The sequence below is a fragment of the Mesoplodon densirostris genome, chromosome 10, assembly GCF_025265405.1.
Source record: "Mesoplodon densirostris isolate mMesDen1 chromosome 10, mMesDen1 primary haplotype, whole genome shotgun sequence".
Classification (NCBI taxonomy): domain Eukaryota; kingdom Metazoa; phylum Chordata; class Mammalia; order Artiodactyla; family Ziphiidae; genus Mesoplodon; species Mesoplodon densirostris.
The window spans coordinates 90,717,410-90,745,038 of NC_082670.1; the positions used below are offsets into that span (position 1 = coordinate 90,717,410).

General features: G+C 42.8%; 1 protein-coding gene across 5 annotated transcripts in view; it reads right to left on the reverse strand.

The window, feature by feature from the left end:
• Nucleotides 1-27,629, reverse strand: part of FOXP1 (forkhead box P1) — a 602,050-nt gene that overhangs the window by 229,734 nt on the left and 344,687 nt on the right. The gene's annotated exons all lie outside the window — the stretch shown is intronic.

Consider the following 27,629-nt stretch of genomic DNA (forward strand, 5'->3'; position numbering starts at 1 on the left):
GAGCACAGGGAACTCTATCAGTATTCTCTAACAGCCTAGACGGGAAAAGAATCTGAAAAAGAACAGATGTATGTATATGGATAACTGAACCACTTGGCTGCTGTACACCTGAAACTGACACAACATTGTAAATCAACAATAGACCAATATAAAATAAACATCGAATAAAAAACTTGAGAAAAACAAATTCAGGTTTTGTTCTGAGAACTAGTTTTGAGAACTAGTATTGTTCTCTATATGTTATCTTTTTCCCCTTAGGAGAAAACAATTATTTTCAGGTGAACCTAGAATTTATGGTTGAATTTCCATGATTACATCTGGATGTTTTGCTCAAAAACTGGTAAGTCATTCTGTTCAGCATATTAAGTGTAACATTAAATTTTAGTATGTGCAGTCTCTGTGTGGTGTGTTACACTCTTAGAGAAATATTCTCCAAATTCAGTCTATCAGGAGATGACGCACATTACCAATAGGCCCCCCTGAGGTAGTTCGTGCTGAAAACCCTTACACTCAAAACCCAAAAAGCATTTTACAGATTCACACTCCTTGGACTCATTCAGGTATTGAAACTCTTCAAAAGTGGCCTTTCCAATAAGATAGGCCTCTTTGAGGGAGAGGAAAAAAAACTCCCCACTTTTCAGAAGCTAAACAAATTCAGACTCTTATCTTTGCCTTATGGTTAAAATTCTCCTGAGAAATCCCATTCAAAGTTAGGTGTTTCTCATACTGGATTCCTAACCTCTAGCTTGGTTTAAGGCCTGAAAGGTCTGGGCCTTCTTATGTTTGTTTTGGAGAAAATGTTGCCTAGGCAGACCAAAGAAAAGTTCTGAATCTGAAAGTACTAAACATCAAATTAAAAAAAAAAGAGATATATATAGTAGTCCCCCCTTATCCACAGGGGATACGTTCCAAAATCCCTAGTGGATGCCTACTGAATCCTATATATACTATGTTTTTTCCTATACATACATACCTAAGACAAAGTGTAATTTCTAAATTAGGCATGGTAAGAGAATAACGATAATAACTAACACGAAAAGAGAACAATTATAACAATTACTATAATGTAAGTTATGTGAGTGTGATCTCTCTCTCTCAAAATATCTTGCTAGACATATTTAATGTCTTTTCCATCTTAAATAAGCACTTATCACGCACTATGGCCATAACTTTTGCCGCTCGAGGTATGACAGCAAAACTAGCATGAATTTCTTTTTTCTTGATTCGTTCTTTCCATAGATCTTAGCAACTTCACCACATGATTTTTTTTTCTTTTCTTATTATGTTGAGAACTTTCACCTTCTCTCTCTCTCTCTCTCTCTCTCTCTTTTTTTTTTTTTTTTTTTTTTTTTTTTGCGGTACGCGGGTCTCTCACTGTTGTGGCCTCTCCTGTTGCGGAGCACAGGCTCTGGACGCGCAGGCTCAGCGGCCATGGCTCACGGGCCCAGCCGCTCCGCGGCATGTGGGATCCTCCCGGACCGGGGCACGAACCCGCATCCCCTGCATCGGCAGGCGGACTCTCAACCACTGCGCCACCAGGGAAGCCCTCACCTTCTCTCTTAAAGGAGGCACTTTATGGCTTCTCCGTGGCACATCCAAATTGCCGGCATCACTAGTCTTACGCTTTGGGGCCATCATTAAGTAAAATAGATGTTACTATTTTACTTAAGGTTTAATAGGTGAACACGAGCACTGTGATACTAAGACACAACCGAGATGGCTACTAAATGACAAATGGGTGGGAAACGCTGGACAGAGGGGTGACTCCCAGTGGGTTGGAGCAGGATGGTGAGACTTCATCACACTGAGAATGGTGTGGAATCTAAAACTTAAGAACTGTTTATTTCTGGAACTTTCCACTTAATATTTTTGGATTGAGGGTAACAAACCTCAGAGAGCAAAGCTGTGGATGAGGGGGGACAACTGTTAAGTCCAAGGCAAGTCGCTAGAGAATATGGCCTTTGTGTAAATACATTTCGCACTCCTTGTTGCTCTCTGGGTACAAAACCATTATCCCAAGGAGGCAATTCAGCTCTCAGTAAAGATGCCCGATTATGACAAAAGGCAATATTTGCTAATATCAATTGTGACCACCTACTGATCACCAGTGCTGTGCTAGTCCCGACTGCAGGTGATGTATATGTATTCTCCAATTTAGTTCTCAGGACAATTCCTAGCCCCAGTTTCTAGATGAGAAAACTAAGGCTCTGTGAGACTTATTTTAATTTGCCCAGTAAATACCATAGCTACTAGTGGTGGAACCAAGATTTGGACAAATTCAGTTTGACGTGTTTTCTTAAAAGTTGAGGTGAGGCGGGGGAAGGCAAACAGTGAAGATGCCAGGGTCACACTTCAAGCAGAGAGGCCAGAAAAAACAACAGTCACTCAAGGAAGATGGTAGCTCATACGTCCAAGCTGAGAAATGCCCGTATAATGAAGACTTCAGTAAAAGGTGAGACACCAACCCTAGATAAAAAGGGGGGGGGGATAAATTGGTTGGGAGACTGGAATTGACAACTACACACTACTATATATAAAATACATAACTAATGAGGACCTACTGTAGAGCACAGGGAACTCTACTCAGTGCTCTGTGATGGCCTACATGGAAAAAGAATGTAAAAAAGAGTGGATGTATGTATATGTAGAACTGATTCACTTTGCTGTACAGCAGAAATGAACACAACATTGTAAGTCAACGATACGATTTTTATATTAATAAAAACTCATTTAAAAAAGAAGGGCAGAAAACTTCTAAACAAATTGATTCAAATCACGGAAAGACATATGTACCACCAGTGTTGCAGATTTCTCCCCCCACGCGTGAAATACGTGACAACAGGGAAATTCAAACACTCTGGGCATCTTTAGAGGAGGTTGCCCTTTAATGCTAGGATTGGTTTTAAGTCTCTTTTCTATAAACTCGTACAAAAAAACAAATGGAAAAATTAAAGCAGAAGAATTCCTATCCGTCTTTATTTCCTTTCAGTGCATACTGTTATCCAATGTAACTACAAACTTCATAAACCAAGAAGACATATCTTTTTTTAAAGTTAATCCAATACTGAACTGGATTAAGAATGGCATTTTTTGTTAACAGGTGGGAAACAAACTCAGACACAACAGCTGATTCACTCTCGTCTCTTTAGATCAGATATTTCAGTGATTAGAGTCCTTTGAAAACTGTGTTCATATTCTTACTGTCTGCAGAGTAAAGAATCTACCAAAAAACAACTAAAACTTTCTCCAATATGCAAGAACCAGGTAAAATGCAAGTACCTAGTTTATCACCAATAAATAAATAAATAAATAAATTTGTCAAACGTAGGTACTTTTCCCCCCAACATTTTAGTTCCTCGGCCACAAACTTGCCCATGTATATAGAAGCTAAGGAAAAGACAGTGTTTAGGGATTTAAGGAAGAGAACAGCTGTCTTAGTGGTGAGCAAGGAAACCCATTTAATTATTAGGATATATCACAAGCATAACTAAAGAAAGAAGAAAAAAGTTTTTAACCTTCCAGAAAGCCTATCCATTACAGGGGTTTCCCACCCCACAAAGACAAAAACATTGTCTATACCTAAACTCTATACCTGCCCTCAGAATGGGGCATATTTAGCCAAACAGCCTGTCCTCAGGGGGCAGAGCTACAGGTAAAATGCTGCTTTCAAACCACATGACCATGAGGACCCCAAGACAGGTGTCGGTCGAAGAGTCCCCGCTCCTGTTTCCGGAGTTTGACACCATCATGGTGGGTGGGGTAAGAACTATCCCCAGTGCACAATTTGATGAGAAGGGTTTGGTCCATGCAGTTCCAAAGAAGACTGCCAAGTCCTCCAGCACAAGTTTTGCAGGCATCAAGCCAAGCAGCTTGGCTTGCGAACCAGGTTTGTGAGAGTGCAGGCTTTGGGACCAAAATTGCATAAAGGATTATTTTGGTCCGAGGATGTCCTTAATTAGTCAAGTGCTAACAGTAGTATGTCAGTTGGAAGATTTAAATTTTCCCATAATCTCCCACACCAATCAGGAGAAAACAGGTTTTTTGAAAAGCACATGTGAAAAATGAGGAGTGTCGATGTCTAAGAACATTTCTAACAATATCTGGGGCTGGCAGTTTTTCTTTCTATGGAATGTTCCAAGCCATTTAATAAGCCTTTATATCTGTGTCATGCTGCACAAACTACAAAGCCCTCTTAAGGATTTTTCAAACGCAGAAGAATTCTCTGAGGGAGAAAAAGCAGGGAATGCTATTCCCATTTTACAGATAAGAAAACTAAACCTCAGCAGGTTAAGGAAGAGATGCCGCCAGAATCACTCCCCATTGCAGACGTGAACTTGTCTGTTCAAAAAACGGTGAGGGAATTTCCAATTTGCAAAGTCCTGTGCTAGGTGGTGATGCAAAGTACATCGACGGAAAGAAAACAAAGTCAAAACCCAAAAAGACAACAATGAGGGTGGCAGGTAGACAAAGAAAAGCATATAAAATACAAAGCTGAAAGTGTCAGCATTCTTTAGCGAACCACTGTATTTGTCTCTTTCTATTGAGTTTTACAATTTTAGCATCACCTAAAGCAAGTCATGGGAGAGGCATATGTGTTTTCTAACCTAGCATGCTGGACCCTCTATTCTTCCGTGCTTGTCCCAGGCACCCAGTGTGCATAACCTCCCCTTTCCTCTGGGACACCCTAAAACCAATGAACTGCTTTGCTCGTGACAAATTGAAAACAACAAATAGTGCACAACCATCCGAAGTGCCTGAATAGGAAAGACATGCCACCTGGAGGGCACGGCCATGCCATACCCACTCATAAGTCCTTTCTGGAGAAACAAAGCCCAACCTTCCTCTGACTTTCTCTATGGCTCCTCTGAAGGCGCGGGGCGTGTTTAAATCACATATGATCCATTCAACACAACCTCACAAAAGCTGATGCTACAAATCCCACAGATGTCGGAAAGCTTAAGGAAGCCAAAATGGCCAGCTTCTCGTCTTGCTTGGAAACATTACAGAGCTACTGATTTCAAAAGATCGATTTTTGTGCTGGAGGGACTTGTCGGAAGGATAAGGACTGAGTTTAGCGTGCTTATTTATTGTCGTTGCCAACAGAGCTGCTCTCTGGAAGTATTCTGAAAAATTCATAATATCCTGGCCAATATATTTATAGTAAATGAAAGCAATGCTTTCTTATTATGATTATTTCCTTGGTTACAGTGTTGATGCTGAAAATTTAAGGAAAATAAAGCCCTTGTTATCATGCTTGTGAAAGATGTTAAGCTAACAAAAAGTTCAGTCTTGATTCCAGGGCAGTTAATTAAGGTTGACCAAGTCAGGCAGAAGTAAATTAACTTGGCTGATCAATTATTTATATGAAGCAGAATAAATGCCCTTAAAGAACTTGGTCTGTTCATGAAAGGATGTGAAAATTAAACTAAACATAGTTTTGTAAAATATATTTCTACGTCTATGGGGAGAGGAGAAGAAAAGTTAACGGTGAAATCACTTTTTAGGAAAATGGTTAGAGTGATTACATGGTCCTCCTCCACCCAAAAAAGAAAAATCCTCTTTCTCATTGTTCATCCATGTGCGAGGACAGGAGGAAAATGGCCTGCATGTTGAAGAGATAACAGAAGCTCTGAGGAAGAAAAAAAAAAAAAAAAGAAGGAAGGATGGAAAGGTGGAAGAAAGGAAGGAAGTGACGGAAGAAAGGAGGAAGTGGGGAGGAAGAGGACAACTCTAAACACGGAGAGACTACGTGAATTCCTACACAAGCATCCCTCAGAGACGTGGCAGGTTTAGCTCCAGACCACTGCCACAAAGCGAATATCGAACAAAGTGAATACTGCAATAAAGCGAGTCACAATTTTTTTTGCTTTCCCAGGGCACATAAAAGTTATGTTTCCGCTATACTGTAGTCTCATAAGTGTGCAACAGCATTATGTCTGAAAAACAAGGTACATCCCTTAATTAAAAAATACTTCATTGCTGAAAAATGCTAACCACCATTTGAGCCTTCAGGAAGTTGTAACCTTTTTTGCAATAGTCATATCGAAGATCACTGATCATAGATCACCTTAACAAATATAACAGTAATGAAAAAGTTTGAAATCTGGCAAGAATTACCAAAATGTGACACAGAGACACCAACGGAGCAAGTACTGCTGGAAAACATGGGGCCGACAGACTTGTTCGACACAGGGTTGCCACAAACCTTCAATTTATAAAAAAAGAAAAAAAGAAACATGCAGTATCTGTGAAGTGTAATAAGGCGAAGTGCAATAAAAGAAGGGGATGTCTGTATTCTGGAAATCTTGAAAACGTTCTGACTCCATCATCAGTTATACTCCACACAGGGTTTGCAGACGGGTCAAGAAGGAGGGTGGGAGTCAGGCTAGCTCTTGTTCTAAAGAAGTACTCTTTGGGATTTCCCGGGTGGTGCAGTGGTTAAGAATCCACCTGCCAATGCAGGGGACATGGGTTCGATCCCTGGTCCGGAAAGATCCCACATCCGCGAAGCAACTAAGCCCGTGCACCACAACTACTGAGCCTGCACTCTAGAGCCCGTGAGCCACAACTACTGAGCCTGTGCGCCACAACTACTGAAGCCCACGTGCCCAGGAGCCCACGTGCTGCAAATACCTAAGCTCACACGCCTAGAGCCCGTGCTCCACGACAAGAGAAGCCACCGCAATGAGAAGCCCACGCACCGCAACGAAGAGTAGATCCCGCTCGCCGCAGCTAGAGAAAGCCCACGTGCAGCAATGAAGACCCAACGCAGCCAAAAATTTAAAAAAAAAGAAGTACTCCTTAAAATCCTCATGTTGCATCATGAAGTTTCAAAATCCTGATCATGTTCATGTGGTTCAGGAAAGAAGAAATAAAACCTGTCTGTATTAAGAATATAAAGACAACATGCACTTCTGGGTCTCATCAGGTAAATGATCCGGTTCCCTTTAAACGTGCAAACGATTCACCTGGCAACACGACACACACCTAGGAGTTTTAAGGTGGAGCTAAGGGGATCACCCCCCCACCCCATCGTAGTTCAGTGGGGTGGCCTGGGAAACTAAACCACCCGGTACTCTTACTTACTCGCATTCAAGTCAGGGAATCAAGCCACAGAAAGCATCCAGATGGAAGTCAGAGCCTCTCAGTAGAAGGCTTTACATTTCCTAGGGTGAGACACATGCTTTTCAATCGTTCACCCTTTACCTGGCAAGATGCTACTGGGGCAGGTGGCAGTGAGGAGATGAAGGGCTGGTGGAGGGGATTACAAGTGAAATGTAGGGGTTAAGGAAGCGGGTGATGGAGGGGCCTCGACTGGTCCCAAGATACTGAATGACTGCCTCCAAGTGATGGGCTCACAGCATACTCTCAAAGATCAAACAAGAAGTTGGGGGGCGGGAAGAAAAGAACAGGTGAAACAGAGTGACCACAGTTGATTATTTTCTCATCCAAGAGCACGTCCGCAAGCTGTCAATGAACCCTTCAGACACCACCGTCTGTCCGTCTGCTGCCCCCACTAGCAGGAGTCCCATTTCATGGAAAGACCATCCAAGAGCCAAGTTTAGGAAGAGAAGTCAGGGTGCTGACTATGCTGTGAAGGCACCATCTTCCAATACCAAATTTTCATAATTATAACAGAAAGGCGTAAAATTTTCTAATGCATGGCAGTTCAAAAAGTAATCAAGGGAAGGAGCCGGAGGGCTATTTTAATATATGCAAAGCTAGTGACCCACAGTAAATGGGAAGTAAGCCACAATGAATACAAAGTAATGCACACAGACTGAAGTCCTGGTCTGATGAGAGACGGCTAAAATTAACACCCAATTAATTTCCGAATTGACAAACAAATGAAACCCATAAATCTACTTTCTCATTAATTTTCTCGTGGTATAATTTAAAGCAGTAATATGAGGGCAAAAACTGAGCATTATCCATCATAAATACCAAAAAGATAGCACTGTAACACCATAAATTATGCATATTACCTGTTGTTAAAAATGATTTATGAATTATCAACTTTATCATGCACTGTAGATATCTAGATCTATCTTTAAAAATCTGAAATTTCTTCTTAAAGAGGAAAAAGTTCAGGAGCAATGAAATGGTCGAAAGCATGTTAAAAAAAAAAAAAAAAGTGGGGGCTTCCCTGGTGGCGCAGTGGTTGAGAGTCCGCCTGCCGATGCAGGGGACACGGGTTCGTACCCCGGTCCGGGAAGATCCCACATGCCGCGGAGTGGCTGGCCCGTGAGCCATGGCCGCTGAGCCTGTGCGTCCGGAGCCTGTGCTCCACAACGGGAGAGGCCACATCAGTGAGAGGCCCATGTACCGCAAAAAAAGAAAAAAAAAGTGGCCACTTATTTAGTCATATGGGAGGATCAGGGCAAAATTGGAATCTTCATAGATCTTAGGTTAGAATGGACTGAGTATCATGCAGGTGATGGGGTGGGCCTCTCAGGGAGGAGAAGAAATAAATAAGCTCCAGGAGCACCCCTCCAAGGAGGCATTGGCATTTGTGTGTTAAAGGAGCTACCCATCCCTCTGCCCTTCAAGAATGCAGGAAATGCAGGGTTTGGTGTGAAAGAGGAATGGGTACAGGCAACAGTATGGTGGATACATCTCAGGGAGCCAGAATCTGTAACAACAGGGATTCAGTGAAAAAAGGAATCCTCAGTTGGTGAGAAGTTTGGGATGAAAATTATGTTCATTGTTAATAAGGTAATAATTAAAAACAATAATACAGCAAAAATTAATAACAATGTAGCTCTCTTACCTTTACAGCTCAAAGGAGGGGAAAGAAAAAGAAATAGGAACTAGTTTCTATTTATCAATTGAACCAGAAGCACTTTATATTTATCAATTAAATGGAAGAAAAAGCATTCAGATTAAAATGATTTCCTTCTGCACCTCTCCACCTCCACGTGTTTAATAAGAATTAAAAGCCAAAAATTCCTTTATCTCCAACTTGACTTTCAGACACGCCTTGTACAGAATAGGAATTCTGAATTTTTAACTAAATGATTACACAACAGAAAAATCCAAGTCCAACCTCTCAATCAAATGAGATCCAGGGCTTGTAGTCACCACCTTTTATGTTGCTTCTTCTAAACGACTCTGTTTCCTGTACTTCTTGGGAATGACTAACCGTTTTGCAGTTCTAAAACTCAGAAAAGATCTTGTGCCATTAAATCATTTTAAGTCTTCATAGAAGTAGGACTGCCCCGGTTGGAAGAGAATTACAAGAATAGGGTGGTAACGAAATGATGTTCCTAACAAAAAGATGGTTTCCCTTTTCTACCAGCCTTTCCAGGTGAAGACAGGAGACTTCAAACTTCCAAGGAAAAGGCATTTCTGAATTTTAATTCCAGGGCAGCAAAGCTTTTCAGAGAAACTGTAGATGCCTCCGTTTCACGACCTGTTGTAACCAAACTTTCTGAGACTCTGCACGCTTTATAAGACATCCATGAGTACAAATGACAAGTATCCCACCCTCTTAAAAGTTACAGATGTCTAATTTATATTTTTAGAACTTTGGCGACCATCGGTCTTGTTTTCCTTCTCTCTCAGTGGACAAGAGTTTAAGTGTTGTGATCATGGCAACTGTGGGCAAACTACAGAAGTTAGAAAGAAGCCGCTCTAGGAAACAGAAGTACAAAGCAGAATCCATACCACTCCCTGTCATATTAATCCAGACGAGCTCAAATAATTAAACAGAGACTAAAAAGGAGCCTTGCCAATCCAGGACTAGGCTGTTTGCTTTGCCACAAGGAAGCCGCTGAAGCTTAGGGTTTGACGGAGCCAGGTGTTCTGCGGAGCTTAATTAAAATGCATTTTCATAGAACAAAACAGATTTTAAGTTTGAGAACGAACAAAGCCTGTGGAACTTTAATCATTCAAACAGCTGAATTCTCAGAAAGAGTCTGGTGGAATAAAGTGACAGACAACCAGTTCAGAATATATATTTTTTTCATTTCCATATTTTATATAGTTGCATATACATGGGGCTGGGTTCCTAACAGCAATTAATGACCAGCATGTTCGATGGCTCACTTCGCGTGTCTCCCATTTCTCCTGCAGCCCCTAACCGCTATGGTGGCCAAAGTGAACAATAAGCTCACAGCATCATGGCAACTTCATGAATGCAGCCCATCAGAAGTCTGTTGCTTGCATTTCTCCATTGCGTGAAAGGGACAATTATTTAATTTTATCCTTGAAAAACTCCAATATGAATGTATGCATTTCTCTCCCCTCCCCAAAGTCACTCTTAACAGAGAGATTAGTAGGCTTTTACTGATATGAAAGACCACCATTTGTTGAAGGTCATGACCCCCCAGCCTCCAGCCTCACCCCAGTCTGTGGTGTATCCTTGTAATTTACAGCAAAGGCTAGCAAGCCCTGCCCAGTGTTGAAACACAAGGCAAAGTCAGAAACAGCAACAAACAATAATTTAAAAAACAGAAAACAAAGATGATGTGAGCTGAGTTTGCTCTGTTGTTTGCAAAACATGACGAAAGACAGGCTCCTGTTGGCTTTTCTCTAATGTGCTTGCCTGTGTCCAAGAGTCTGTCTCTCTTTCTCTCTCTCTCTCTCTCTCACACACACACACACCCTCCAAGCCGAATAAAGATACAAGGTCTGCTTTACTTAACTAGAAAGGATACAATGCCTAAGTGCATTTTAAAACGAGACAGGTAAGTGTAACAGGTAAGAATCAAAATACTAGCTTTTAAAAATATATCCCTGCGTATTAATTGTATGCTTCCTCTCAGGATGTCTCTATATCACAGAGGAATTGTTCAGAACATATTAAAAGATAATCTTCCTTTTTCAAACTTGATAGAGTACATGCATCACAGAGGGTCCATAGAGAGGCCACAGGACAACACACAACACATACCAAATGCAAAATCCAAGGATTGTACCTTTTGGAGGCGACTGCCTTGTTCATAGCACTAGACTTTTTCTCCTAGACCTTCTAAGTCCTTGTTTGTCCCACAGAGAGTTTTCTAGCCATCTGATGTTCTATTACTGAGCTACTGGCCTTTCAGGAGAGCTCTCTCCCTTCTGAAAAAAGCAAACAACTGCATAGATATCATTACACTAAGGAAATCTCTTAGAAAAACCAAACAACTCGCTAATCTCTCCAGCCCCTTCATCTAAGCAAAAGATAAGAAAAGCAAACCTAAGTCTGTTTCAACCACATTCCAGGGACAAGTTCCCCTTTTCCTTTCTTTATCAAAATTCTAGCATTTAATTTTTTGTGTTTTTTTTCGTGTGTGTGTGTGTGTGTGAGTGTGTGTATGTTTTTAAAAACAGACCTTGCAGGATAAACTGCTGCTCACACCCGCAAACAAAGCAATATTTGTTTAATAACGATTGCTGCCATGGGTACAGTAAACAAGGGGCCCAGCACTTGTGTTTATGAACAAACACATCATCTTACAAGAGCAATTTAACATTAACCAGGTGGAATAATCAACAGATTTCATAGGTGACACCAGGGGCAGGACTAATGTAAACAGAACTGGGGAGGAGAGTGGGGCTACTCTTCGGGAATCAAGGTCGAGGTAAATGCATTACAGGGTAAACAGCTGCAAAGAAGGCAAGATAAACAAACAGTCATTCTTCTGACATTTAGAGAGGCAGAAAGGTTGTATGTTACATAGATCAGCTGCTGACCACCATGAAATCAAACCAGTTGGAGACCAGGCCTGCTTGTTTGCACAATGCCATGTTTGCTTATAAACAACAATTTGCCGTTACCAACCTCGCATTACTCATCATCACATAAGCCAGAGCGAATCAAGTGAAATCCGGTTAACTCTTTACTGGTGATGTTACTTAGCAATCCAAAAAAAGCATGGCCCCCCTTTAAGAAAAAGAGTCTGTCTGTCCCCCCCCACACACAAATGAAACAGATTTCAGTCAATGCCCTTTTATTTCCTGGCTTGTAGATAAAAATAAAGCATCTACATGGTTTCAACTACTATAGGTTGGATCTGGTAACAGCTTTAGAAGACTGTATATTTTCATGCTTGAGTAACCATGCATTCATTTCCTGGGCTCATCTCCTTTTATCAATGAAATATATGGGTCAAACACGGATTCAGATCTGGAATGTTTTATCTAGAAGGAAAACCCTAATGTTCCTTTCTCCCCAAGTTTCTTGATCCAAGATACCCTCAAGCACACTGTATCCACAAACAGATCTGTAGCATTCTCAAACACCCTGCAAAAACCAAACTACACCTGGCGATGATTTTGTCCTTAAAAAAGATTATATAAATAAATTAATCAGTTGATGTTACGTATGAGGATTCAGCAGTTCATGCTGTCAGCTTATCAAAGAAATCTTAAGTCTTCAAAGCCAAGAGTAAACAAGCTTACTGCGTCCAATAACAAAGTGTCACAAAGAAATGTTCCACCTTCAAAAATTTGTTTCATGTGTACTAACATGTAAAACAGTATGCTGTATATCGTAAGAAAGTTATCATACTCTATCGGAGACACTATATTTAGGTATACAATTTGCAATTAAAACATTAGTTTGGGAATCTATTTTACAGATACTTTAACATTATTCAACTACTCAATTTTGATATGTGTGAATAACATCTATTACTTAAAATTTAATAAGCAAAAACATACTGAAAGACAGTTTTTTATCTATATCTTACATTTATGATCAGTTAATTAATTTTTAAAAATTCAGCATTATGTCAGTGCAAAGTACAGCAAAACACTGCTGGATATCCAAAGCAGAATTTGAAAACAGAAAATGAAATTAAAAAAAAAAAACACAAAAAAACTAAAGATACACCTCAGAAGATTCTGGCAATTTCATTAGTAATGATCAGATTATTGGAATTTCCATCTCTGTCTAAAAATTGTAACAAAATTTTACTGGTCTTCCCCCGCCACCCCTGATCATCACACTGAATTCCACTACAGACTTCCTAACCTTCTCTAGTAGCTCTTGTTCCCAGCTCCTGCTGCAATAATCTAATCTTTGTTCTGCAACCCTGAAGTCACAAAGTAACAGGGTATTTTCTTTTGTGTTTTTGTTTTGTTGCGCTGCGGTTTGTTTCCTAAGTCCCTCTCTGCTGACTGTCTCCTTTCCCCAAACCAACACAGCCCCTAAGGCCTCAACAACGTCTGGAGAAGAAATTTCCATGGAGGGTTCAGTGCCCTAGGAAGAAGGAATTTCTCAGGCTCGTGGACCTGTTCCCACCTTACAGACACTGGGAAGGGACACGGAGACGTCTCCCTTTTCTGCCCTAGAAAGGCCTCTGGGGCTCAAGCTGTTCCACTGCCCTAAAGAAGGAAACCCAGCCTTGCTCAACTCTGGCTGATGATGCAAGTCTGGCTGCTGGAACAACACAGAAACTCTTCCTCAAATGCTTGGGAACGGAACGTTCTCAAATTCCACGCTCACTGCTCTGCGCATGCGGCTGAGATGACTAGGAAACAGAGAAGTCCCTAATCCTATGTCCCAGCGAAACTCAAGGGAGGAAAAAAATGAAGAAGTAAAAGCATAACGCTGTGTCCTCCCATCCCTGTTGCCCATCTTCAATGGAAAATGCTGATTACTCACTATCCACACTTCTCATTTTTTCCAGTTCTCCTGACCTTCATTTTTATTTTCTACACCTAAAGTCTGGAGAAACTAGACTACTGGTCAAGGATTATAAAAAGGGTGTACAATTCTAAATGGTAATCCAAAGAGCTGTAAACATTTTCCTTGGTAAATGTCAGTAACCAAGCCCTGGAGTTTGTGTGTGTGTGTGTGTGGTACGCGGGCCTCTCACTGTTGTGGCCTCTCCCGTTGCGGAGCACAGGCTCCGGACGCGCAGGCTCAGCGGCCATGGCTCACGGGCCCAGCCGCTCTGTGGCATGTGGGATCTTCCTGGACCGGGGCACGAACCCATGTCCCCTGCATTGGCAGGCAGACTCTCACCCACTGTGCCACCAGAGAAGCCCTAAGCCCGGGAGCTTTTAACGCCATGCTGTCCTTGGGTACATAATCATCACCCAAATAGAGGCTCCTTTGAATTCTGCGATGGTTCTACTGATTCCTTACCCTGAGTGGGATAAATAACAGGCCTTTCTCCTCTACCCCAACTGTAGGGGTAAACTTGTTCTAATCCACCTTTAGTTGTACCTGCATGGGTCTATTTACTTATTTTGTTCCCCATAGACCCTAAATGTTTAAAGCTTTATTTACTAAAAAAAAAATTAAAGTAAAATAAATGAAAGAGGAAGAGAGAGTGCATTTATGAAGAAGCCTTTCATATGACATTAAAAAATTTTTTTTTTACTTTTAAAAAAATTTTATTGAAATATAGTTGATTTTTAATGTGTTAGTCTCAGGTGTACAGCAAAGTGATTCAGATATATATACACATATAACTTTATATAAATATAAATATATATATATATATTTTTATATTCTCTTCCATTATAGGTTATTACAAGATATTGAGTAGAGTTCCCTGTGCTACACAGTAGGCCCTTGTAGGTTACCTGTTTTATATACAGTAGTGTGTATATTTTAATCCCCAACTCCTAATCATATAATCTGTTTGACAGACCATTTTAAAAACTGAAAAGAGTCCTGAGGAAGCTCTGGGGAGACCCAAGATTGGAAAGGACTGATTTATTCTTTCCACAACTCTTCTCTGGGACAATAATCTTACAAATCCTGAGATTCTTAGAGCGGTCATGCCATCTGAGTGGCCCCTTGAGCCAGTTTCCAAGCCTCAAGCATTCACTTCTACATCTACCTTCATTATTTTTGCCCTCTTCATCTACACGTCCAATGTCATTTTTAAAATTTATTCACTTTTGGGCTTCCCTGATGGCACAGTTGTTGGGAGTCCGCCTGCCGATGCAGGGGACACGGGTTTGTGCCCCAGTCCGGGAGGATCCCACATGCAGTGGAGCGGCTGGGCCCGTGAACCATGGCCGCTGGGCCTGCACATCTGGAGCCTGTGCTCCGCAACGGGAGAGGCCACAGTGGTGAGAGGCCCATGTACCTCAATAAAAAAAAAATTATTCACTTTTGGCAAACATAAATCTATTTCAGAGAAAACTCTGTATCACTTCATCAAATGGAAAAACCACTATGTATTCCTCTGAAGGAAAGACTGTGTAATAAATGTGACACAACCCAACCAATGTTATTAAATTCTAGCTAGATCCTGCAGTCCACAAAGGCTCTGAGTGGAAGCCATGTTCTTTCTTGGTTAAATAGTGAGTTTACAATGGGAAGAGAGAGATTAAAGACATACTAGTACCAAATGGAGACTTTCTCCTTGGCTTTATCAAAAGGATTAAAACAGACTGAAAATGGAATTGCTTCAGCATCAAAGCACAGTAATGAGAATTGGTGAATGACTTATGAACCATCTAAAAATCCTCTTCAAACACACCAGGGAGTGGTACAAGCTTATGTCTTAGGAAACTGAGCTAGAGAAGGCCTACGAGATCCACGCTGGGACCAGTCTACATCCCTGACTCCTAAGCACAGTATTCCTAACAATGCAACTCACAAAGCACTTATAGAGAGCCTACTGTATACACTTACGCTGCTAAAGAAATAATAAACTGACTAGACTCTCTACTTTTGCCCCTAAACTGGATGGGACTCCTAGGCCGTGGGTATGATGCTTATAGAAGACACCTTAAAAATCAAACCAGCAACTCTAACACAAGCCTCCCTCCCAGGCCTGCCTGTTCTCACATCATCAAAAAGCTAGTCCAAGGACCACTTAAGTAGAGCTGCCTTTCTTCAATGCAAGTTCAGAGTTTATTCATTACCAAATAACTACTATATGATAAAAAACTATAAGCATATCATTCAAATGCTTTATTGGTCAAAAAGATGGATGCTTTTATTAGCCCACCCTTTTTTGTAATGGAGTGCCACTGATGACCCAGCATTAGCCTCATTCCCTGCTATTAATCACACTTCTAAGAGCCCATTTTGCCTTAAAATCTTAAGAAATTGCTATAATTTAAAGACACGGTGTCTACATAATGGGAAATGCCTCACAGATTGTATCATTTCACAAAACACAGTATTTTTTTATGGGAACAATGAACATAATGCTAAAGTATTACAAAATGGGGATAATTTTTATATATAAAAGTGAGATGTAAGTTGTCTTTTCTTTTTGTGGCTTCCCACATTTGCACACTTTAATCACTACCTTTGCGAAGTTGATTAATAAGGCATAGGCATATAGTTTACATAGATTAAAATCAATACAACACTCTCAAACAAATGAAAAATAAAAATGAAAGGGAGAACACCTTATGTACTAAGATAGAAATAAAACATCGTGTGGTTTGAGAATATTCCATCCGTGGCAGATTCCTCATTCATCATATATAATTCCTGTGCCTTCTCTGTTCACATGAAGAGAACTAAAGCAAGCTCTTCAATAAGTGACTTCAGGACAAACTACAGGTATCTGTCAATGTATTTTCAGTGTGACTTCAATAATATAATGATGCCCTTACCTTGTAAGTCCTCATCTCATTAAACCACCCTTCATGACCATTTAGTACCCCTGAATATTATAAAGGAAGGCAGAGCTGAAAGAGTTTTTCAAAATACCGAGCTAAAATAAATCTTTGTCAAAGTGCCCCTTCAATTTTTACTACTACACAATTAGAACACAACATACATGAATTTTCAAATCCTGCATATCCGAGAAAATGGTGACATTATATTATATGATGAATGAAGGGTAGGCTCCAATGAGGCACAAAGATGATGGACAGATCTGGTACATGACTGGGAGGAACAGAGAATCCGTCAGTCTTACATCAAGAACCCAGATATCATCCTACGGTTAGCAAGGGTTGAACTCAGAAGCTGTGAAAGAGCCAGAGGCTGGGGACACAGTACAGGTGGGGGGCCGGGCATCGGACTGCTCAATGATCAGTAATCACAGCTCTGACTGAGGGGCCCCGTCTCAGAAACACGCTTCTCCACCATGTGGTGTCAAATGGCTAAGATAGGCGCCTAGACCTTGAACCCACCACTCCTAACCAGTAAAGAGGCCAACCTCTGCACCTTTTTCTCAAGACCTAGGAGGAAGTGCCGAGCCAGGGAGGATATTCGAGAAGAAACAGTCACAGACACACCAACAAGAAGGGCAGAGCTGAAGATGCCCACAGTCAACAGAGCAGGTACCAATAGTGGGGCCAGTGACGGCAGCCTCTCTTCACATACTGGGTCCTGGGGTCACTGGATGGCTGCAGACTCACTCGTGAGACCACCAGATGTCTGGAGACTCCAGATTCTCAACAGGATACCTTCATCAACTAAATATCCAAGGAAACTTTTGCAGGGCATTGCTACTCCTTGGCATTTCCATGGTAAGTGTGAAGAGTAGGGGTACTGGACATCTCTAGAGCAGAAACGCCACCTGGTACTGAGCACGAGACTTTTAAGGGAAGCAACAGGGCCTATGAGCATCATCAATATCTGAGTTAAGACTCATCAAAGACCACAGCCCATGGATAACCAAAGGACAGACGGAGTCAATATATTTATCCAAGAGCAGATCCCTGTGGTACTTTCCTTGGGAGACTGATACAGGTGCAAAGGCTCTGTCTCGTGGCAAGGATTTCCAGACAAAACCACATACACCTCCAACAGATAAGGAAGCTATCACTTTTTACGCTGCAACTATGGTGCAGACCTCCACTGCTCAAAGCATGGTTCTATGGAGAAGAGCACAGGTATCGCGTGGGAGCAAAATGCACCTTCTCAGGCCCATCTCGGACCCGCTGAATGAGCATGTGCATGTTGGTGAGAGCCTCCAGGTGATTCAATTAAAGTATGAGAAGGCAGGTGTGGTGGAAAGAGAGTCGCCATTGGACCAGACATACTTGAATTTGATTCCTCGCACTACCAATTGCAAGGTTTCAACAAGCCACCCAACCACTCTCTCTCTCCATTTCCTCATCTCTAAAATCACACCACTCTGCATCTGGATTCACTCATCCTTCGAAGCAGTATTTATTTTGTACCTATTATGTGCCAGGTCCTGTCCTAAGTGTGGGGCAACAATGGGGAACACAAATCGATACAGATCCACCGACATGGGAGTGACTAATGGGGAAAACACACATTAATCAATTATTCATATAATAAGTAGAGATTAGGACTGTGAGTACTGTTACAATGAAAAATGCACGGGGCTCTGAGAGCGCACAAAGCTAATATATGTTGAAGTGCCTAGTACGCAGTAGGTGCTCAATAAATCACAGGGATTATTAGTAGCCCATAAAACCCAGACCTTGGGGAAGCCACTAAAAAATTCCCAAGTGCAGAATACTCCTCTCTCCATCATAAAACGAGCCTGAAGTAGGACTGTGTTCTCAGTGGAATGATTTTTAGAAACATTTCCTGCTTTCTCCAGGTGATATGAGGAATATAACATCGATAAAGTCAACATTTCTTTGAATGACAGCTTAGAGAACGACATTCACTTTCCGGGTTATTGTTCAGAATTAGCTCTTGTTTACCAAGTTGTAGTTAAAAGGGAAAATGCAGAGCAGGGCAGAGGGTAATACTGCTAACCAGCCTCATTCTAAGCAGTCTCTTGATGATGACTTTGAAGCCTCAATACCTCCAGAAAAAATCTTTAATTGCCTTTTCAGAAGCATTTCTCCTTTGTATACATGGTTTGTGGAAGTCAAGGAAGTACATGTTAATAATTGCAGATAGGATTAGCAAGCTGTACCTCATATTCTGGACGCAAGTGGTTAATGACTAGTGCACTTAGCATGTGTTCTCTACACAGTGGGAAAACTGGACAGAATAGGCATCAGAGATCCCACGACCAAATCCCCAGCACCGAGGACACCCACCCCAGGAGGGGGGCGACCTTATTCTTCCTCACTGAATAGAAAGCTTTCGGAACCTCACAACTGAGTGTGTCCAGCGTCCCTTCAACCAGCCCTCTGAGCCCATCACGGCTTTCTTATGCTCATTTCCCCTGAATTCGTGAACTTTACATAAAAAATTTAACTATGATGTCCTAGCTCGTCATGCTCATTTTGGGTTCTTTTCCCAAAAGTTGGCTTTCTTCCAACAGGTGAGTATTTGTGATGAGAGAATTCTGACCTCACTTTTAGCAGAAAGCTGCCCACTGAAGGATATGCAAGAGGAACTGCCTGGAAAAGGCAGGGACATTGGGGAAAGTGTATACCATAAAACGTGGTTTGTGTTAAGACCTCAAGATCTTAATGTACAGGAGCTGAGTGGTTGAGTGATAACACCATCAGCTCACACACTGGAGCATTTTTTTTTTTTTTTTTGCGGTACGCGGGCCTCTCACTGCTGTGGCCTCTCCCGTTGCGGAGCACAGGCTCTGGACGCGCAGGCTCAGCGGCCATGGCTCACGGGCCCAGCCGCTCCGCGGCATGTGGGATCCTCCCAGACCGGGGCACGAACCCGTGTCCCCTGCATTGCCAGGCAGACTCTCAACCACTGCGCCACCAGGGAAGCCCTGGAGCACCTATTTTGATTTTTATAAATTGCTTGTATTGTTAGATGGAATAGGATAGAGGCACTATTAACTTGGTAAGCAGTCAAAAATGGGTGTTTTCGGGCCTCCCTGGTGGCGCAGTGGTTGAGGGTCCGCCTGCCGATGCAGGGGATACGGGTTCGTGCCCCGGTCTGGGGGGATCCCATATGCCGCGGAGCGGCTGGGCCCGTGAGCCATGGCCGCTGGGCCTGCGCGTCCGGAGCCTGTGCTCCGCAGCGGGAGAGGCCACAACAGTGAGAGGCCCACATACCGCAAAAAGAAAAAAAAAAAAAAAATGGGTGTTTTCCATTTATTACTGCCTGGAATAAGATACATCTTCAGGATAATTTCCCTTGGGTCCAACTATTAAAAATGCAAAGTATGAGGGGAAAGGATACATCTGGAATAATAGAAAACATCAGGGGAGAAAAATTCTGCCTAACACTGTCCTTCCATGGCAGCGGTTCTCAATAGGGGGTGATTTCGCCCCCCTAGCCCCACCCAGGGGACATCGGGCAATGGCTGGGGACATCTTTGGTTGTCACAACTGGGAAGAAGGGGTGTTACTGGGAAACCAGGGATGAGCGTTGTTAAAATCCTACAATGCACAGCACAGGCCGCAGCACAAAAATTATCTGGTCCCTGACGTTGGTAGCATCACACTTAAGAAAACTGTTCTATGGAATGTGCACTGCATCAAAGCAATGAGTTATAGTTCTTTTTCGGTAATAAATTTATAATATGCCTTAAAATGTTAATGACTTGTGATTTTTGCGTGCATTTCTACTTTGTAAATACTAGTGAACCGAGCAACTGTGATGGGTCAAGGTTAGGCAAAGCTTAGGTGACGCCCTGTCATGGAGTGCTGTGTTTCATGAGGGTGGGAATGAGGAGGGTGAGGGAGAGCGTCTCACAAGCAAATAGGAGGAGAGGTGCCTGGAAATGGAAGCGTCCGTGCCTGGAAATGGAAGCGTCCAAGCCTGGAAGGGAAGACAGGAGGTGCAACCTTCACTGAGCTGGGAGCAGGGAAGGGCTGGGACTAAAGGAATACTTTAGGAAGAGAAATCTGATGGAAGTACGCAGGATGCGGCTGAAGCAAGGAGACCGGGGGCAAATTAGGAAGCTTGAGTCCCGTACTGACAGAGGCAGTAAGAGTGGGAATCACAAGAAGGCTGGGGGCTCCCTCCCTTCTGCCCCTGACTCCTGAGCACATGCTCCATCATGACTCCCTCTTCTGCTGTCAAGTCTGTACCCTCCCGCTCCTGACACGTACGCATGGCAATCGTAAAACAGGTTTCCTCAACCTCAAGGGTCTCGGCTCCCCCCGCGCTCTTTCCGTTTCCTGCCTGCTGAGGGACAGAACTAGACCTCATCCCCTCCCCTTCGTGTCCTCCCGCCGGGTCCTCAGCCCGCTCTAAGCTGGCTTCTGCCCCGCCCCTCTGCCCCGAATAGTCCTACCGCAGTGGCTAATGCGACTGGAGTTGCTAAATTCAATTGACATTTTTCAATCCTTACCTCACTTGACCCCCTGACAGCACATGACACTGTCATTCACATCGTCTCTCTCTGGGAAAAAAAAAAATCTCTCTTATTTGCCTCCAGGTTTTCCTGCTCACGGTGCGTCTCTGCCTACATATCTGGGTGGCTCCTTCTCACTCCTTTCAATGAGCTTGACTTCCTCTGCTCATTCTGAAATCTTTCATCTTGCCTAGAGTTCCATACTCAGGATTCCCAAACTCTACAGCAGGGGTTCACAAACCACACAATCCAAAAATGGGCAGAAGACCTAAATAGACATTTCTCCAAAGAAGATATACAGATGGCCAACAAATACATGAAAGGATGCTCAACATCATTAATCATTAGAGAGATGCAAATCAAAACTACAATGAGATATCATCTCACACCAGTCAGAATGGCCATCATCAAAAAATCTAGAAACTATGAATGCTGGAGAGGGTGTGGAGAAAAGGGAACCCTCTTGCACTGTTGGTGGGAATGTAAATTGATACAGCCACTATGGAGAACAGTATGGAGGTTCCTTAAAAAACTACAAATAGAACTATCATACGACCAAGCAATCCCACTACTGGGCATATACCCTGAGAAAACCATAATTCAAGAAGAGTCATGTACCAAAATGTTCATTGCAGCTCTATTTACAATAGCCAGGACATGGAAGCAACCTAAGTGTCCATCAACAGATGAATGGATAAAGAAGATGTGGCACATATATACAATGGAATATTACTCAGCCATAAAAAGAAACGAAATTGAGTTATTTGTAGTGAGGTGGATGGACCTAGAGTCTGTCATACCGAGTGAAGTCAGAAAGAGAAAAACAAATACCGTATGCTAACACATATATATGGAATCTAAGAGAAAAAAAAAAAGGTCATGAAGAACCTAAGGGTAAGACGGGAATAAAGACACAGACCAACTAGAGAATGGACTTGAGGACATGGGGAGGGGGAAGGGTAAGCTGGGACAAAGCGAGAGAGAGGCATGGACATATATACACTACCAAACGTAAGGTAGATAGCTAGTGGGAAGCAGCCGCATAGCACAGGGAGATCAGCTCGGTGCTTTGTGACCACCTAGAGGGGCGGGATAGGGAGGGTGGGAGAGAGGGAGACACAAGAGGGAAGAGATATGGGGACATATGTATATGTATAAGTGATTCACTTTGTTATAAAGCAGAAACTAACACACCATTGTAAAGCAATTATACTCCAATAAAGATGTTAAAAAAATAAATGAAGTGAGATGATGTAAATAATAATACAAGCTTGTATTGGTTAAGCAATGAATGAATGAATGAATGAATGAATAGTAGGTAGAGTGGATGGGAACTGGTAATGGGGGAAATAAAAGAGAAGGAAGATGATGAGCTAATTCTTGATTTGAAAAGCGACCTCTGTTTGAAAACCGCTGGCTTGGGGTTTGGATGGAGGAAGAAATAGATGATCTCAGTCTGACACAAAGTTGAGGTTATTTTAGCACATACGGAAGAAATGTCCAGCAATGTCCAGAAGGTTGTAGGAGTCCAGGTCTGTAGCTCTGCAAAGATACTTTGGTTGGTGGAAACGATTCAGCATTCAGCGGATGTAGGTAGGACTGAAATGAAGCCGTGGGAAGGATACAGTCTTCCAGGGATGGTGCTTTCAAGCAAGGGTCAGCAAACTACAGCCCTGTGGGCCAAATCCCGCTGCCACCTGTCTTGTAAATAAAGTCTTACTGGCAGTCACTCAGTCGTGCCCGAGACATGTTAGTGTCTTGTTTCTGGTTACATCTGTGGTACAAGGGAGCTACAGCTCTGAGTTACTGGGACAGGGACTGTGTGGCCTGCAAAGTGGAAAATACTTACTCTCTGGCCCTTTCCAGAAAAAAACCTGTCAACCCTTGCTTTATTTTTTATTTTATTTATTTTTTTAACATCTTTATTGGAGTATAATTGCTTTACAATGGTGTGTTAGTTTCTGCTTTATAACAAAGTGAATCAGTCATACATATACATATGTATACATATGAATGAATATCTTCATCTACCTTCTCAGCTGGAAGTTCTGCGAAATTTAAGTACAGATCAAGTATTTCTGATGAAATTTTAATATCCAAACTGAGATGATTTTTCAGATTTAGTATGTAAGAAAAGAATGTAAAATGTGTCTTTCATAAATTTTAAATAGTGATTACAGGTTAGAATGATGATATTTTGAATTGGGTTAAATAAAATACTTTTCCAATATATACCTGATTCTTTTTACATTTTTAATGTAGCTCATAGAAAATTTTAAATTCCTTAGGGGGGCTCTCATTTTATTTCTACTGCATAGCACTGGGCTAGGCACCCAGCCCTTCATGATCTGGCTGTACCAGTGTACCTGTTCTTTTCTCTCTCTCTCTCTGTCTCTGTTTCTCCCTCTCTCTTTCCAGTCTCCTCTCCTCCCCTTCCCCACCTACACTATGGCCATGCTCAACGACGGCCTTGAATGCCTCTGTACCTCCACACACATGTTCCCTCTACCTCTAAGTCTCTGCAGTGAACCTTCATGGAGCTAAGTCCTACAGAACTTCAAAACTCAGCTCAAGCTAAGAAGCTTTTACAGACCCTCCTCACCATCAAGTCTGGGATAGGCATTCAGGCACAGAGTCTCATCGAGTTTTTTTGTTGTTGTTTTTTTTGTTTTTTTTTGCAGTACGCGGGCCTGTCACTGTTGTGGCCTCTCCCGCTGCGGAGCAACAGGCTCCGGACACGTAGGCTCAGCGGCCATGGCTCATGGGCCCAGCCGCTCCGCGGCATGTGGGATCTTCCCAGGCCGGGGCATGAACCCGTGTCCCCTGCATCGGCAGGCGGACTCCCAACCACTGCGCTGCCAGGGAAGCCCTCAAGTTTTATACTGAACCCTTGCAGAGCAATCATTACACTGTCTTGTAATGTTCTGCATGCTTAACTGGAAGCCAGGGATGACATCTTGTACCTCACATGGTACAAGGCAATTTGATAAATAATTAAATTGAATGATAATAATTAAATGAATGAATGAATGAATGAATGAGATATGGTGCAGCTAGAACCAAAGACCTGGGAGCTGTCTGGTTACAGGAATTGAGGAGACATCAGTAAGCTTCTCTGATTTCCAGCCCAGATGATCAGGAGAATAATGATGTTCTTGTAAGAACAGCCAAGCGAGGGAAAGAGATTGTTCTCAGGAGAGAAGCAGAAGTGAAAACAAGAGCTGTGATGGGGGAGTCACGAGTCCATGGCTAACACTTCAAACGGAGTGGGTAAGATTGAGAGGGGCCGGGAGGGATCCTCCAAACAAACCATAGGCAATTCCTGTATTTAGAAAACAGGAAGAGTGACATTATCTGACCACTAACTTCTTGTCCTCACAACTATCCTGTGGAGTACGTATTAACCCCCATTTTGAGAAGAAAACACTAAAGGTCAGGGAAAATTAATGTATTATACACACACACACACACACACATCAAGCTGGTGGACAAACATGCGCACGTCAGAGTCATCCAATCTCTCTCTGTCCACCACAGAGGGACATCAGAAGCAGAACCACAGAGAGTGACATAGAAGTCAGAAGACAGTTTCAAGAAGGAAGGGGTGGTTGGCGATTTCAAGCAGTTTAGAGAAGTTGAGTACGATAAGATGATGGAGAAGGCAAAAGGGAATTCCCCTGCCCAACATCAAACATCTTCATCCTCTTGCCCTCTCCTCCTCCCCTTCTGAGAGTAAGAGCTTGTTCACCTTCTACCTTCCCTCTTCAATCCATGCCCTCCACCAACTCCCGTCCCTCCAACGTCAACCACACTCTCCCCAGTGGTCCCCTCATTTTAGCCTATAATTACGTTCTAGGTATTCTGCCCCGAGACCGTCATTTCCGGGTTACCCTTTTTCTCCTCCTGTGTCCACCCTTCAGCCTCTTTCCCCTGCTCAGTTAAGTGTCTTGAAAGGATGTCCTCTCCACGATTTTGTCTTCTACTTGCAGCTCTCTGCACTGTGGATTCTCAATTCTCCAGGCTAGGACAGTTAATTCCTAAGCTCTGAAGTGAATTAGAACTCAGTCCTTCACCCAGAGCCAGGGCAGCAAGGCTGGGGTAGAACCCTGTTGGCAACGTTTACTGCAGGCAGGCTAGGGGATGAGGATGCAGGCGGCACCAGAACACAGCCAGGAACACTGCGAAACCCCACAGACCAGAGGTTCTCTGTCACGCCTCACATTTAAGGCCACTCTGAAACCTCTCCCATACTTTCTCTGAGACCACACGGCACACCCCCGATTTGCTGCTGGACTCTGTAACCCTTCACCTCCTTGGTCTTTTATTTATTTATTTTTTGGGGAAGACTTCACTATCTCCATCCACGCATTCAGTGCTGCTGTTCCTTAAGTTCCCCTGTGCCCTCCGTATACGCTTCACCCCCGCTTAACGCAGTGATTACTCCAGACCGGACTCCCAAGAACTACTTCTCTCCTTTATTGGTTATTCACACCACTCAAAGTCCATCAGATGTCCCATAAACTCAACATGTCCAAAACTGTACACTCTTTCCTCAAACCTGCTAATTTTCCTGATCAGGAAAACATCACTGTCATCTTCTTTGACACTCAGTTGACCACTAAGTTGACCACTAAGATGTGGTAATCTTTAGTCTTACATACCCAACCAGTTTATCCTCATTCTTTTCATCATCATCATGGCCATCCAGCCCTCATCATCCCTCTCCTGCAATACCCAAGGAACCTTCTGCTACTATCACAAGCATCATTCAAAACAAAACCCAATCTGGCGGAGTCATTCCCTTGCCTGCAAACCTCCCAAAGCTTGCCTGTCCTCAAAGGATAATCCTAATTCCTTTGCTTGGAAGTAACAGGGCCCTTGTGTAACTTCCCAGACGTCTCTCCTGCTGTCCCCCTCCACTCACCCACACTACTCCATGTTACCTGCTATTTTCCAAACATGCTTTACTCTGTCATATCTCTACATACGTTGTTCCCTCCCTCTCAGATGCCCTTTTCCAACTACTTTAATTAATAAACTCCTATGAATGCTTTGAAACCCAGATCAAATGTTACCTTAAGATATTTATTTAGATATTTGTTTCATCCTAAGTACTCCAGATGTACTTTATTTTTATGTTGGCCAAAGGTCACATTCCTTTATGATAAAGACCAAACTCCTCTTCCCACTAGGCTAAAAGTATCTATCACTGCTTCACTAAAGTCTAATCGTACTGAATACTGAGCAACCACTCAGCAAAGGCTTGTGGAATGAATGAATGAATGGGGTCACGGGCAATGCAAAGATGCAGAAGTGAGCCAGCAATCACACGGCCTGAACCATGGCAGCTGCTCAATAAACTGAGAATCCCTTCTCTTCGAAGACTAAGGAGGTGATCAAAGAGAAAAACAGGCTGAGGAGTCTGAGTTTAGAGAAGGGAAGTTTAGCAAGTCACATGACCACCATTTTTATAGTAAAAGAGGAATTAAAGTATCTGCTGAGATCAAATGAAGGTAGATCAGAGGCTCAAGTGTAGTGGGCCAGTTCCTGCACAGTCAATGTGGTGAAAGAGAGGACTCTAAAACCACAACCCCTGGGATTGCTGAGCCCAGGAGGGCTTGCTGAGTTGAGGCCAGAATGCAGAGCTGTGTACGCAGCATGGTTTTGAGAGACCTCCAGCAGCACTCATTAGCTCAGGAAGCGCAGTGGAGTTGATGGAAAATGGAGTTGGGAGTTGCCAAGGTCCAAGGAGTGGAGGAAGCAGGGATAAGGGAGAGGGATGCAGGGAGTGCACCACTGAAGAGGCTAGTTATCAGCTCTATGCTGGGTAGAGAGGGAAGGAGACGTGGGATGGAGAAGTAAAGTACAATCAATGCCAGTGATGGGAAGGCTGTGAGCAAAATGAGGATTTGAAGTGTCTGGGTAAAAGACATAGAGCAAAAAAACACTGAGGTTTAGACAAGCTTCTGAAATCATCCAGCAAGTCAAAGGGAGAAGATCCGGCACATGGCAGAGCGACACGTAGTCGTGCCCAGTGGACATTTGCTAAATAAATGAGTCAGTGACTGCATGGGACAGAGTCAACCCCTCACCCAGTGGTCCTTTGTGGGCTATCAGCATCTAATTGATCATCAAGCTCATTAGAAAATAGTCACAGATTAACAGTGTACTCCAAGGACATCCCACAGACTGGTTGTTTTGACAAGGTTATATCTGACGTTATTCGAACATGATCACATCGGCACTATGTTTAAGAGTTAGGAATACTCAGCTACGAAGGTGCCCAGATCTGCCAGGACCTAGCCTATTACTGACGGTCAGTAACAGATGCGCAAGTGGATGAATGAATGACAGAATACACATTACTTATAATGCATATAACAAACACCGGCTACCTTCCAAAGTCATCACTTGAGGTACACTATTCACCCCAATCAGCCTGAGCAAGCAACATGGAGTGAAGAGTTAAGGCATCTCGTTTCTCAAAAAATTGAGCAGATACAAAGGTACTAGCTGGGAAGTGGCGGCGTGTGAAGGCGTCTGATTCTGCTGCTTGCCGTGTTATTC